Source organism: Rhinolophus sinicus, linkage group LG09 (genome assembly GCF_036562045.2).
Source record: "Rhinolophus sinicus isolate RSC01 linkage group LG09, ASM3656204v1, whole genome shotgun sequence".
In the NCBI taxonomy this organism is placed as follows: domain Eukaryota; kingdom Metazoa; phylum Chordata; class Mammalia; order Chiroptera; family Rhinolophidae; genus Rhinolophus; species Rhinolophus sinicus.
The window spans coordinates 14278833-14294505 of NC_133758.1; the positions used below are offsets into that span (position 1 = coordinate 14278833).

General features: G+C 36.2%; 1 protein-coding gene across 4 annotated transcripts in view; it reads right to left on the bottom strand.

Annotated features, from left to right (window-relative positions):
* Positions 1-15673, bottom strand: part of WDR7 (WD repeat domain 7) — a 301747-nt gene that overhangs the window by 166105 nt on the left and 119969 nt on the right. The window lies entirely within an intron of this gene.

Here is a 15673-nt window from a genome sequence, read left to right on the forward strand (position 1 = left end):
TTAATACCAGAAGAGATTTTTCTATCCCAAGCCAAGTTTTCTTAAAGTGATATTTTTAAATAATATAGTACATAAATAATCTTATACACACCTGATTTACTACACCTTTTGTTAAAACATAGTAACACAAGACCTGTTTTAAATTGAGCAAATCAAGCATTTACACATTCTCATAGACAGTCCATCAATAAATGTCATGACAATCACAATATACACAAAGTCAGAAACAGAAATATGTATATGTCTATGTGTATATATATGTAAAACACACGTATCTTCCTGATTTCCTGATACCCATGGGCAGATGGTTATATCTCTTCTATCACGACAGTCATCTAGTCAATAACCCTTGAGGTGACCCCTAAAAACCCTGAGGATAATTACTGCTGTTGTTTGCTAATTAAAAAATTATATATTTCCAATATCACGGCAACTCAATGCATTTCAAGAATGATTTAAAACCCTTGTAAATACTTGTAGGTTAGACTCAATACCACAAATTTAACAAATTTAAAACTCATTTTCTTAAACCTATACTGTGCATAAATGCAATGTATTTCTGATTTGAGCAAGGCATCTGAAGAAATCTCTTGTAGTAATATGAACAAGATGGGGAAATTCAAGTTGGGCGACACTGCAAAAGGATCTGTTTATACTGAGTTGAAACACTGACCCTCCACAGTAAGTCAGGGCTGGTGACCAGGTGGGGCAACTCCCCAGCCACGTGCTGCAGGAGTCTTGTTGGTCCACAATTAACTAGTTAGCATATGACACATAGAAGGCTGTTCATCATATTCGTGGAGGACATGAAACTGAAGGAATAACTAACGCACTGGACAGAAGGAAGAATTCTAGTCTGAATGATGGGCTGGAGCCAACAAGACAGAAATCAAAAAGGATAAATATCAAGTCAAGTTTCTAAATTGAGAAAACTTGAATTAACAACACTTCATGTAAAAATGAAGCGTTTAGGTGATTGCATACTTAGTAGTAGTCAAAAATGTGGGATGCTTCCTAAAGAAAACCAATTTAGTTTGAGAATTACGGAATCCAGATAAAGGGAAGCAATAGTCCCATAATACTTGTACCGGTCTGCTAGTGACAGCACGGACAGATCTGGGTGCCAAGTTCTGAGAAATAGCACTGACAAACTGTTGTACGTACCGTGTTTCTCCGAAAATAAGACCGGGTCTTGTGTTAAGGTTTGCTCCAACAGACGCTTTAGAGCTTATGTTTAGGGGATGTCATCCTGAAAAATCATGCTAGGGCTTATTTTCCGTTTAGGTAAGAGGAAAGGATCTAGAAATTAGGTTACATGAGAAGCTGTTAAGGACAAAGAGAGGACATGGGAGAAATTCTCTCTCTCTCTCTCTCTCTCTCTCTCTCTCTCTCACACACACACACACACACACACACCAAGCAAAATAGGAAGAAACGATAGTGCAAACAGTGAGCCCCATGGCATAGATGTGATGGGAGAATCCTAAAGGTGACCCCAATGAGTCACACCCTTATGTCACCCCCTCCCCTTGAGGGTGGGCAGAGATCTGGGACTTGCTTCTAAGCAACTGAATTTAGCAGTGATGGGATGCCACGCCTACAATCAGGTGACATTGTATGGCACTCTCCATTAGGTTACAGTAAGCATGCACTAGAGCGAATCCCTGCTGACTTTGAAGAAGCGAGCTGCTGTGATGGGAAACGCCTACAGAGAGGGCCATGTGGCAGGGAACAGGGCCTGGCCTGGAGGAGCTGAGGACCTCAGTCGTACAAGTGCCAGGACCCGCATTCTGCTGATTAGCGTGTGAGGCGGGAAGAGGGCCACCAGCCTCAGACGAGACCCAGCCCCAGCCAACACCTGGACTGCAGGCTTGTGAGACCCAGCGCAGAGGACGTAGCGAAGCCGTGCCTGGACTCCCGGACCCTTGGGAATTGTGAGGTCATTTTAAACCGCAACATTTGGGGTAATTTATTACGTAATGATAGAAAAGTGATGCCGTGTGCCAGCAGAGGTTGGATAATCTTTATGTGTAGTTTTGTAACACGAGGAATTCCTTGCCCTGAGTCAAGACTGGTCTAGAATCTAGCTACTAGATTATGAAGTAGGTCTTTCCAGCTCCATGATAACATAGAAAAACTGGGGGGTGGTTACATGGCACGTGAATGACAGTAATATTCTCTACACTAAATTCATAATAAAGCACTTAAATAACAATATACATTATTGTACTTCAACTGACATTTGTAAATGTAAGCATTCATTTTATTGGAAAGTTTTGTTTACTATTAGGTAACAACTAGCTTATTTTAATGGTAAACCTAGAGAACTTCAAATAATCAGACTGTTTAAACACAATTAAATAAATATCACTCTAAAAAAATTAGAGAATTAAATTCAGCTCTTAGGTATTTTGTGGCTCCACCTCCTGAGCTGCGCCTGCAGCATCTCAGTTCCGGCCTCAGCAGCTGGCACCTGGTGACTGCAATATGCTCCTCCTAATGGTTTCCCTGCCCTTGTTAACTGTGTACCCCCAACTGCACTGACCCCAACATATTCAGCACATATAGCCAGTGCGTTGTGACTAAGGGCAAACCAGATTATCCACTCACATGGCTTAAAACTCTTCAATGGTTCCTAACAGTCCCCTGAATAAGAACAAAGCAGCTCAGCCTGACCTTCAAGGCCTTTGTCATCTGGCCTTTCCTTTAACATCATCTCCTGTAGGTTGTGGGCCCACCCTACTCGGTATACATTCATCGTGAAGTGAATGCTTACACTTGTCCGCTTGCTCTTTCCCTCCCAAGCCTTGACTCCAGCTTAGAAAGCTTTTCCCTCCGCCACCCCTTTTGCCTGGCTAATTCCTTCAAGTTCAAAGATGCTCAACTGTGTATCATACACCCCACACAGGGACTGTCCCAGACCTGTCCGGCTACACTGAAGACTCTGCAGGGCAAACGTCTGCCAAATGCACCCCTGGACTCCAAAGAGTGAATGCCACTCTCTCCACATTACACAGTAAAACACGCTCTGTGACATCAAGCCAGGCCCTCTGAAAGAGCGTGTGTTTATGGGATGTGCAAAACCTTCCACATGAAAATAGACTCGAGTATGACACACACCTTAACATCACAAGTACAAGTGTGCAAGGTGTGTTCCCAGAGATAACCTGGGGTAACTCTGGAGCAGGGAGTGATTGCTACCACTGACATGTTTATTTACTGTCCTGCTGAATGAAGCTTGGGCTGAGTTGCTGGTATTTTCTTTATAGACTGTCTCCTGTTCTTCAGAAACTCTCTTCCCTAATCCCTAAGTCAGCCGATAAATTCATCATGAGAAAATAATGAGTAAGGCATTAGCAATGATACTTGTGCCGGTAACAGCAGCAACAAGTCATGTCAAACCAAATTCTAAAAAATCCAAATTTATCATAAGAAACAGCTTTCCATGAACAGAATGACCCATTCTGTAGTGTATTGTCTGCAGTGAAAACCACAGAGGAGTATAAATGTCATTTTATGATAAATCATACACATCTTACACCAAAACATCAAAATTATTTTAGGTGATGGATGGCAACAAAATCAACACAACTGAAACACTGTGATAAAATTCAGGCACGTGGGAAGGCTCAGGGCACCTTTACCGATTCTTACTTTTCTTCTAGGTGGTCCCAAATCGTAGTTAAAGTCTACTGCCGATTTTCGGTATATATGAACAGTACACTAACCAGTTTAGAGTGTCTGAGATCCAGTTTATCTCCATTTTTAAAAATACTTTCATCCATCTACAAATTTTTTGTGTTCATTCTTCACAGTTTCTTTTTCAAAAATTTCAAGAGTGACTGTTGTCACAGGAGCAGGTTTTCGTAACTCTTCGATGCAGTTCAGGATACAGTAAAAAAACAACAAAAAACACCTAACTTAAAATATTTGCATTCCCTTCACTCCTCTCTCCATGTCATCCAAATGTTTTTAATGTCTCTCCCTCTCTTTCCATCCTACACTAACTCACACCCTAGTGGAGCTCTTCCCCTTCTTTGGTACATAGCTATAGAAAACAAGAAGGGAAGGCAGATGGACCAAATCACATACTCTGCTTGCTTCCAGTTGGTTCTGGCTTGGACTTGGTGACACTGTTTTATGTCATTTTTTACTACCACCTTTGGTTATGTACTTCCTTGTTCTACTTTTTAAAACCGAATTATACTTATAGTTTTTAATTTATGAAAGTTTATGAAACTATACACTGTTTAAAGACTCAAACAGTTCTACAAGTAAGTATAAAAAAGCAGCACTCCCTCAACCCCATCCCCATTTTTCACTCTGCAAAAATCACTTTGGGCTCTTTTGGAAAATACTGTGTTGCTACTTTCTAATTTTTCAGTTTCAGGTTTATCTTATCTTTAGGCTTAAATGCCCCACTGTGGTCCATGAATATTGGGTTCTCCTTCACATACGTGTACATAACTTATTTGCACATGTCTCTCTCTCACACACACATACACACACATATTCACTCACACACATACCACATTCGCACACACTCTGTCTTCTGCCTTCTCCTTCTTCCTCCCAATTTATTATATCATAGTTTTTGTTGAAACTATATCATAATCAATCTTTCTATTTTCATGATGACGTGCATGCTATTTATAATAGCCCAATCATGTGGATTATCAATCCTGAGAACTTTTTCAGTATTACTGTTTTTCCCTTCTTGTGGTTAATAATTGTCTTTCGTTGCTGTTGTTTACTTGGTTTTCTATAGGTTTCAATAATTCAACTCCAAATTCTCACCCTTTTATGTAAATCTGGAAAATGGGTAAGCAGGCTAGGGAGCACAAATCAAGCCCAGCCTGGGAAGTAAAGCAGATCTTGCTATACATCTGGAACACAGTTCAGTGCATTTGAAGAAAACTTGATAAAATTAATCCAATCGTTGTGTGACTTCCCATGAGGGGCTGCTAGATCTTGAAATACAAATACCTGTTTCCCAGAATTCTCTTCTCTATGCAACCCACTGGATGGCTGGGTTCCTGAGGTTATGTTCCTAACAGATGCAGACTCACAAGACAGTGGGATAGGATTTGCAAGCACAAAACGGGGAGCTAGACTTTATAAACAAGGTTGCCTGTTTCACTGGATCCCAAGCTTCCTCTTTCTTGTTTTCCCTTATTTTGGTGGAGCACCTCCTGTACTAGTTCCTGATAAGAGAGCATGGGAGATATTGTTTTGTTTGTTTGTTTGTTTTTTGAGATCTTGCATTTCTGGAAATGTCTTTATTCTACTCTCACATTTAATTGATATTTTGGTGTGGTATACCTTGTTCTACTTTTGAACATACACTTTTAAAAAACTGACCTGATAAGTAAGCATCCTTTGCAAGTATGAAAGCTTCATTAAATGTTTTTCCTTTTTCTTTCTTGGCAAGGTTATTATTAATGATAGTGTGGTGAAGATTTTCTTTTATCATTTAGACTTTATCATCTTTTAAATATGCTTTCCTATCAGTGAGTCTCAACTAAATGGTGATATCAGAATCTTCAGAAATCTTTTCTGTATCATTCTCTCCCTCCCATTCCTCACTGATCTCCACGGGCCAAACATAGGTCTGAATATGCAAATTAACTCTCCTTTCCCTACCATACGTATAAATAAATATCTTCTTTTAAGGCTGTCATTATTTCTATTTCATGAAACGATTCATTCTTCTTGGTCAGATCCAAATCAGACAATAAGTGTGGTTAAAAGAAGTCAACATAAAAGTGTTTAAGAAATATAATAATTCATCTGTATTTCATGAACCAATTTTTAGATATTTCTGAAAATTTGCATGGAACTTTGATTGTAGCTTATTTCTCGATCTATAAAGTATAAATTTATCTAGTAATTTATATCCCTGGGAGTCATGATCAAACTACCTAGAATAAACATCAAGTCATCTAGAAGAACTGATTTATAAATAATTTGTTAGTTACCAATCAATTATTCTATTTATTAAAGCAAATCACTTAAGGATGACAGTGGTTATGAGGTCGGGGAAAGGAAGGAAGGAGCACATAGCATTTCTTGAGCTCTTATGAGCCAATTCCTCTGCTAAGAAGGCACACATCATCTCATTTAATCCTCCAATCTTACTATCTCACATTTCAGGTGAGAAAATGGAGGCTTGGCATGGTCAGGTAACTTGCAAAAGGCTACAGAGCAAATAAGCAGGGAAGCTGGTATTTGAACACGAGATGCTAGAGCCTGTGCAGCAACCATATATATTTTAAAATATTCTCATTATATACTTACTATTTACTATTGCAGACCAGCTTTTCATGTAGTTGATTTTAATCTGTTTTATTTTGATTTTGTATTTCTATGAAATCTATGGATTCACCTTTAGACATACATAGGAAATGTAAGTTTTACATCGCTCTAAAACTAAACTGTCAGCTTCTCAACTAAATGTTTGCTGTATTAAATCCTCCCTAGAATGTGCTGATAGAAAAATACAAGGTGCATATTAATGTTTTTGTTGAATTAAATGAAATATTCCTTTCATTTCCTTTAGGTGGTACCAACGACAATGAAAAAATATATATACAAAAAGGACAAACAGAGAGAGCAGCTGGTTTTGTCTTCCTGAATCCTTTTAAATTAGGTTTACTTTATTTAAGTCACCCGTCTTTATTTAGGATATATAGTTATCAAAAAAAACCAACACAAGATGGGTAAATATCGTCACTTGATTTTTGTCCTACCTGTGAGGGAGGCCTCCTCCTTCCGGTCTATCACGTGGGAGAAAATACATTCAGGTTCATGATCGTCTTCCCTTCAAATAGTAAGTGCTAACTTTCATTTGTGATTAAAAAGTTCAAATTAAGAGTAAGAAAAGGCTTTATGTTTGGCAATTAATTTTAGTCCAAGAAATCATGGGGAAAGTCAAGGATGCTAGTCAATGTAATTATCTTTTTGTGTATTGAAAGTGACTATAAAATAATCAGGAAGAATTCTTCAAAAGCCCACATCCCGTTGAAAACCTGTTTTCCCCTTTAACATGGTTTGCACAGTAGCAGTAATCACTCACAGGTATGACATAAAGTCTGTGAATTATGAGACACTGTTGTCATTACTTTTGTGAATTACAACTTTTGGTCATATGGGTTTGTTATCAATTACAAGGGCAATGCATGTAATATACAGATATATAACAGTGTGCCACAATCTAATGCAATTCATCCTTATCTGTGAGGTATTATTACATAGCTCACAAAAGGCCAAATTTTAAGTTCATCCTGAAGGTTATCCACTCACATAAAAGGCTTTTTTTTTTTAATAGCCCCTACATGCCTTGTAAGTATTTCTGCTTTTTCCTATTTACTCTAAATGCATTAGAAAAAATATCTCACATTAAATCTGAATAACCACACCTTAAGGTTTTGTAACCTAATATTGTATATGTGCTGGTGTATTTATGTCTGTAATTTCAAATGAACATAAAATAATTCTAATATAAAATTATCTTCCTGTACTAATTATCTGTTTATTTTTAAAGAAAACAAGAAGTCTTTTCTTCACATTTTAAATATTTCCCTGTACTCCATAAAAAACTAAACTATATTAAAAATTAAAATATAAGTTTCCACATCACACATAGAGAAAATGATGAATGTATTTGTTTATTTTCTTAGAAGATTCTTTAAATCATATTGCTGGAACAAATTACTTGCATTTAAGAGCACAGGATCTAGAGGCAGATGGCCTGGATTCAAATCCCAACGCTGCCATTTCCTATCTGCGGTCTTTCTGTGGAAAGTTCCTTAACCATTCTGTGCCTCATTTTCCTCTCTCGTAAAATGGAAGTGAGGATGAGGCTTTACTACAATTAGTTGTTGTGAGGATTGAAACGAGCCTGGAGCACAGCCTGACACATATTAGGAACTCAGTAAACGCCAGTGCGTTACTGTGATAGCTACTAAGTCACTGATTTTTAAATGTGTTCTTTTTAGATGAGTTTGCTAATATAATGTCCATCACTGTTTATTTGACCAACGCTTTGCTCAAGTGTTATATGCAAACAGACTGTGTACACGTGTATACACACATTCAAAAAAATAAAAGTGCTATTATTAGAAAATATCATTATGAAAGATTAGGTGCCAAGGCAGCAGGTGATTAATTTACGTTATGGCACCTCTGATACTTGACCAGATTTAATTCATTTAAATACACAAATACCTTTTTGGTGAAAATACATTGATATTAAATAGATTTCCCGTTTATAAAAGTCTAAAAAAAGTTTAAAGAGAAACTGAACATTCAAATGCTTATTTATCAGCCATCTTGTGTCCTTGCTCTTGCCTCTTTTTCTTTTGTGCCTTTTCTTAGGCAGATCACCCTAGCCAAGCCTTTAAACGTAAGCCTGAACACATTAAATTGGAGTGTGTAACTTGCAATCTTCAATGGATGATAAAAAGCAAGTTTTCTTAGCGCTACATAACTGATGGCAGACACCCAGAGGAATGCCACCAAAGCAGCATGTACACCGTCACACGACATGATTGCACACTCTCATTCTTCAGTGGAGTATGTTAAATGTCAAGTCTCCTGGAGAAACTCTGCATTTCTCTCCTTCCTCTGAGTATCTGTCCCCTGCCGCTCTCTCCATCCTCCCATACAGGCCACCTTGCTTCTCCTGAAGTGGCCCACCAAGCCCCAGAGGGATCTCTTGGAGAACAGCTACCTGGTAACTCTAGCTCCAGGAAAATCACAAGAGATTTGGGTTTTCATTGACAGAGCTGAGCCCAAGAATGAGGTGGCACAGCTCCCAGGGCAATGGCGGAGACACACAGAGGAGGAAGAAAAGCGTGGATTAAAGAGAGAGCAACCAAACAGGGATCCACAGACTTACAAGAAACCAGGAGCATCGTTCATCAGCACATCTCCAGGGTCTGTCTGGGTCAACGCAGACCACAGGGGACTCTGTGCGAGAGTTCTAAGGGTTTATTTCTCTACTTGTGCATCCCGTAATAGCACATCCCACCTCTATCCTCTGATTAAGATTTAAGTTACAAAACACATTTACCTCAGGTATTTTTTAATATCTTTTCTCATTTAAATCCCATGGACCACATCGTTTTCCTAATTTTGAAGGTATATTGTTTTCCAAGAGAAAAAGATAAACTTTTAAATGGGAATCAACAGTTACTAATTCAGTAGACGTAATCATGCACTTAGATCTGTTTCAAGTCTCATTTTCACAATATCGAGAGATAGTTTATCTGGAAGTAAGCCTATATTCCCTCACTAATCTTTTGCAAATGCTTTTTGAGCCATTAAATACCCAGTAAGAAGAAGGGGAGAGGTTAAGAATACACACACACACACATATATATGAATAAGAAATATATAGTAAATATATATATAAGTAAATGATAAATATATATAAGAAAATCTATAGTATATAGTATATAAGGAATGCTATTTGAAATAGAGTCATCTTATGGATTTACTAATTCAATCATTCGTTCAATAAACAACTGAGAAGATGCTAGGTACCAAGGTGCTATTTTAAAGCTAGAAATACAAAGAGGTGAGTCACATGTCCACACATGACTCAGAGAGGGCAGGTGAAGTGGTCATTTAACAGTATTACAGAGTGCAACAGCAGAAGTGCACACAACACACTGGGAGGTCTCACATAAGGGGCGTCTAGAAGAGCTTCGGGAAGATGGTGACGCCCAAGCTGGGTTTGAAGGGAACCCTCAGAACTTCAGCACATGTGTGAGAGAACTGAGCACATACCAGCCAGATGAGTGGCACATACAAAGTATGAGTCAAGAAACAGCAGGGAACTCTGGGGAAAAGTTCAGTGCTGCTCCAGCAGTCGGCGAAGCTAGAGATGGGGCTCAGTCTTTGAAGGACCCTCGATAGCTCACTAAGGTGCTTGGATTTTGTGCTATAATCAATGGGAAGCCATTAAGCAGCAGTTAATGAGGGTGAGGGGTGATGAACTGGGTTCTGCAAGTCTCACAGTAATGGAAGACATGAGCTGTCCGAGGGCAAGGGAATGGAGACAGGGAGATGGCTGCAGGAGAATGTAATAATAATCGGAAGCAGAAAAACTGGGCGTCTGGACCTAGGTATTCTCTGTGGAAATGGGGAACAGAAAAATCATCAGGCGATATTAACATTTTACAGGAACCAGTACCAACTACATGTGGACGTTGTGGGAAAGAGGGAGAGCCAGGATAATTCCTTCGTTGCTAGTTTGGAACGTGGGGTGGTTAATGGTAGCTTTCCCTTAGTGGTTCCTTTAGACTAGATACAAAAATAAAAGGAGATGAGTTTTAGGAAGAAATACGAGCTTATTTTGGACTTGGTATTTAGGTATCTATGGGACATTAAGGCAGGAGGACATATTAATCTGATAGCAGAAAGGCCTCGGTTACAGAGACAGATTTAATGGTCATTAACATGTAAGTGGTAGTTAAAACCAAAAAAAAAAAAAAAAAAAAAAGGGAAAGTCAGTGAGTCACCCAGAAGGAAAAATATGAGAAAAGAAATGAATGACTGAAAGTCATTATTTGGTCTGTACCTTAATATTCCGGTCACAAACTCTCAGACACCATATTTAGAAATACTCTCCTTAAAATTCTGTCAATATGCAACTAAAACTGAGTGTTAAACACTAAACAAAAAAGAAATAGTTTAATTTACATTTTCATCCTCCCAATTAAAAAAAAGTACAGAAAAGTATAAGTGATTTGGAGTGACATACTTCACTCAGAAAACTATGAAATCCATACTTTTATTTTTCTTAAGATCTGTTTTCATGAAAACCAAATGGGAAATAAGTCCCAGTGTTAGTAATGTATAATTATCCCAAAACATTAATATAGTAAATTTATATTTTGTAGTAGCTAATATTCTGAAGTCAAAAGCAAGGGTAGTGATCACAATTTACAACAAACGATTTAAAATTCACACAGATCTCGTACTACCTTTTAGACTGTTAATCATAAATTAAAGAATGAGAAAGAAAAGACGTGCAATGAAAAACTCTTATTCTAGTTTACTAATTATAAGTCTTCTGTCTCTATGTTTAGAAAGTACTTCTGATTTCTGAATATATAATGCCATACATTTTGTTCTTTGCAACTTATCTGTTCTTGAACAGGACGAATTTCCTAGTTTTCAGCCAAAACAAACATATAAACATTTTATGAAGTTTTAGTAAATGGTAAAATGCACAAATCGATATTTAGTCTCCAACCAGATGTCCTTTTCAGCTCTATCTTAATATACTAAAGATGTTGACTTTAGTATATGAATATGCTCAAGAGTCAGTTTTATATTGATGACTTCAAAAAGATACACAGAAACAATAAATATTTCATTTATATATGCGTGAATAAAACAACTGTTTAGTAATGAACACTACTTATATGTACAGTCTTATATCACAGTAGTCCTAAATAATGGCCTAAAATTTAAAGCAATGTATGTAATGATTTTTTCTCAAAAGATCATCTCTTGGTCTACCTTTGAATAATAAGTTTGCATTTTAAATAAGAGAGGATATCTGGCAAATATCAGGCTTATGCCTAATGTTATAAGCAATGAAGGTAGACTAATATCATCTCACATTTCAAAAGAAAACGGAAATCTGCTGAAGTTCAACGAGCTTGAGAATTGTGAGGCAAGGTGGGGTGGTGCTTAAGCTCACACATAAGCTTGGGAATCAGGCAGGACTCAGTCTACGTCCCAGATCTCTCACTTGTTAAGAGCGTGACCTTATAAAAGTGACCTCTCTGAGCTTGTTTCCTCATCTATAGCTGGAAAAATACTGGTATCCACTTTAAAGAAATGATGTTTAAAAGTCAAGTGTAAAGTGCGTGGATACTGTAAGCTGTCAATAGATGTTACTTTCAATTTCTCTTACTCTTCTCTATTTTTTCCTTTCCTCTATAGCACTTTTCATCTTTTTTTTTTTAACAATTACATTTAAGTTTTACAAAAAAATACAACAAACCCATCCAGATTCATATATCATCGTTGCTTTTGTTGTAAGCAGTTGAATCTGTCAACTGTGTTACTGATCTACTACCAAGCTGTCTTTTCTTGACAATGTCAGTGACTCTTGACCCTTTATCACTGTTATGTGGTCAGTTTGTGTCCTTGCAGTATTGAACAAGAGGCAGGACACTGCAGTATGAACCTCAGAAGAATACAGTGACTTTCTGAAACAGATCCATGCAGGTCTGTGAATGAAACCCTTCAAAAATTCTTTTTAACCTGCAATTATGGGAAGGTTGCTTTCAAATGCAACATTTAGGGGATGTATAGCTTCCTCCCCACTCAGAATGCCATCCTTTACCATGATGAAAACTACATAAAGATAGCTAACAAAGTCACCTAAAAGGTCTACCTTAAAAAAATGGATTATGAATTATCTAAAATTTTTTCTGTATATGTCAGTTTTAGTGGTATTTATTCTACTAATATAATTATAACCTCTTAATATTGTAATGAAAATAAGAACACATTATTTACAAATATTGATTACATATTATGTCTATGTAAACATGTAAATTATAATACTACAAATAAAAGCATACATACGAAAGCAAATACACAGATTTATAGTAATATTCTTGTGACTCTAAAATTATGAATAATCTAGAAACAATCATAATGCCATTAAATCTACTATGTTGTAAAACAGATTTTAAATATAGAGTATTGCAAAACCTGAAGCAATGCCATTGAAAAAGTAAGTACATTCCCATGCATACTGAACAATAAAAAAGAAAAACATGGAGTAAGTTTTAATATTTTTCTACATTAAAAATAATATTAACATGTAAAAATAGCTAATATAGCTTTGGTAGGTAATTTAAAACATGTTGGTTAAGGAAAGAATTTGATGAACCTTAAGATAGAATGCTAAGTAAAACCGAGTATGTGTGTTGACTAAGGCACACTGCAGCATTACTTTGTAGAGACGATCAATAGATATTAGCTTTAAAAAAAAGAGATATAGAAAGAAGCTGAAGCATATTTTCAAAATGACAGCAAGAAGGTTTAAACTGTCTCAATCAAGACTCAATTTTTTCTTCCCAGTTTTTCCAGCTGTTCTCTTCCAGTTAAGACTTTTCATTTCAAAGAAATTTAATTAGTTCCAATTGATCATAGCCAACACACATGGTTCCTTACTTTTATGGAACAAACACTAACAAAGACCGCCAGGCTCTGGTTCAAGTGTCATAAGACAACCTCCACACCTCATTCATTTCTCACCCAAAAGAAAAATTCCCAAAATGACTATTCTGCCTAGAGCAAAAGCACTGAGTTATACTTCATGTTTTAACTGGTATCTTGGTCAGCTAATTCTACTGAAGAATTAAGTTCCAGATCACTACAAATACAAAATTAATACAACTATGCATATTAGCGTCACTATAGCCATCAAATGAGAATTCACTCAAACTACAGGCAAATATCTGTCATGATATAATTTCTATTTATTTTATAGGTGATATTAATAAAGCAATTCCTTTTAAATAACCGGGAAAAAAACAACAACAGATTTTTCAAAGTGAATGGCTAACCTGACCTGTTTTCCCTTCTGTATTTGGTTATCCCAAAATAAGATTATTGTGCTTTAAACAGGTTTCTCTCAATGCATCTACCATATTTTTCATAATGCAATTTATATAGGATTCTAGTCAATAAAGAGAAATATGGTTTTCTTCTAAACCTTCACAAAAATCTATAGCACGTCTTAATCAAGTCACAGAATCTAAAGGCAACCTGAATGATCTACAGACTGCAGCATGCTAGTTGCTTTGACAACATGTTAAAGAAGCCTTTTTTAGTTATTAAAATTCTTTGGACATTGACCATTCTTGCCTCTAGAACCCATGGCATGAAATGAATAGATCAACTGATAAAAGCCATTCATCACATATGTTTAACTGAACTTCTTACAGATTAAAATACAGTTTGCAGAGCATTAATTGACTCTCCAAAACTAGATTTTCGTTTTAAAGCTTCTTACTATTTTTAACAATCAAATAAAAACACCATCATGTAGTATAGTGCTGTCTCAGGCTTTGGTTGTGCATAAGGCAGAGCTTCAATGTACTGATTTAAGAATGCTTACTTGAATGCTCAAAAATTTAGCTTTCATTCCAGAATGCAAATTGAGTCAGTCTACCATTGAAAAGGTAACTTTCTTATTCCCTATGAATTATACCACCACTTTTTATAGATAGAAGGCCTTTAAAATTTACAGGAAAATAATATATAGTAAAACATCTATAAGAACGCCTTTAAAATTTTACAGGTAGTTAAAATCAACCAAATATCTATAACAGCATAAAATAAAGCAATGAAAATAGAATAAAACAAAAACTAGTTTTAAAAATCTGCAAATAATTTCCTTTAGTAGCTACTGAAACAAATTCCATAATTATGAAAAGTTGAAAGTTTCTGAAATAATTTATATTCAAGGTGGATGATTTTTAAAAATCAATGAAATGATACATTAAAAAGAATTTAAAATGGTAACCACCATCATCTCATTTTTACTGAAAACCAGATGCTTCCAACTTAGTCAACTACTTATTGGCAGCAGTTGCACAGCTATGGGTTTTTCTTTTAATACAGGGTTTGTATATTTTCCAGGGAGATCATTAGGCTCCCTCAACTTCTTCCCAGTGAATATATTTTAAAGGCATTGAGATGGTAACAGTAAATAACACACAGAGCTGTGAAAGAAAAAGAAAAAAAATAACAACAAAAAAAACCCCTTCCGTTTGTTTTTTTCTCCCTTTAATTTTAGTGGAAAATTTTAGTGATATTTTCTGGGCCTGCTTCTTTTCAAATTATTGGTTACTATTAAGTTAATATTTGTTGCTTCGTGATAATTATAGATATATCTCATCAGATTTTATATTTTAACCATCTGCACCAAAAACAAAAGGTTATCATTCTTAACACCAATAAAAATGCCTATACATACTAGGTTGTTTTTATCCTCTGTGCATTGAGAGAAATTGAGCTGAATGTACTTGTAGATCCAGTAATTGGAACTGCATTAAGGCTATAAAAAGATGGGCTGAATATATGTGCTGTATGGCTTTCCTAAATTTTACTTTATGCCTGGTTATGTGATAATACAGATAAGAATGTTCACTAGTCGAGCAATGTAAATAACTTTTAAAAGCAGCATTTATTTGTATAGTATAGATACAAAGTGTATCTGAACCTTTCCTTATGTAGTCTATATTGCATATATTGCTATTCCAACTTCAGAATTCTCATTTACCCTATAATTGCAAAACCTCTTGTAATATAATAGGTGTATTCCCATACGTTTTCTGAGGCTTTAGTGATGATCCTAACCTCTGAATTAGAAGGTCCCCAGAAAATCAAATGCACAGCTAGCAGGTTCATTGTTACAGCAACAATAAGCAAACCTGGACCAAATAAACAGTTCGGCTTCTTTCCACTTCAAGATCAAAAAGGACGCTAAAGAGTCCTATAAAACTAAACACTCTATCAATACAAGTTTCCATCCTTTCCACCAACATATTTAGTCCCACTATAAATGACCTAAAGCCATTTTCCAATATTGGACAAGGCGCATGCAGGTTATGTGAAGGATGTGATGCCCTTA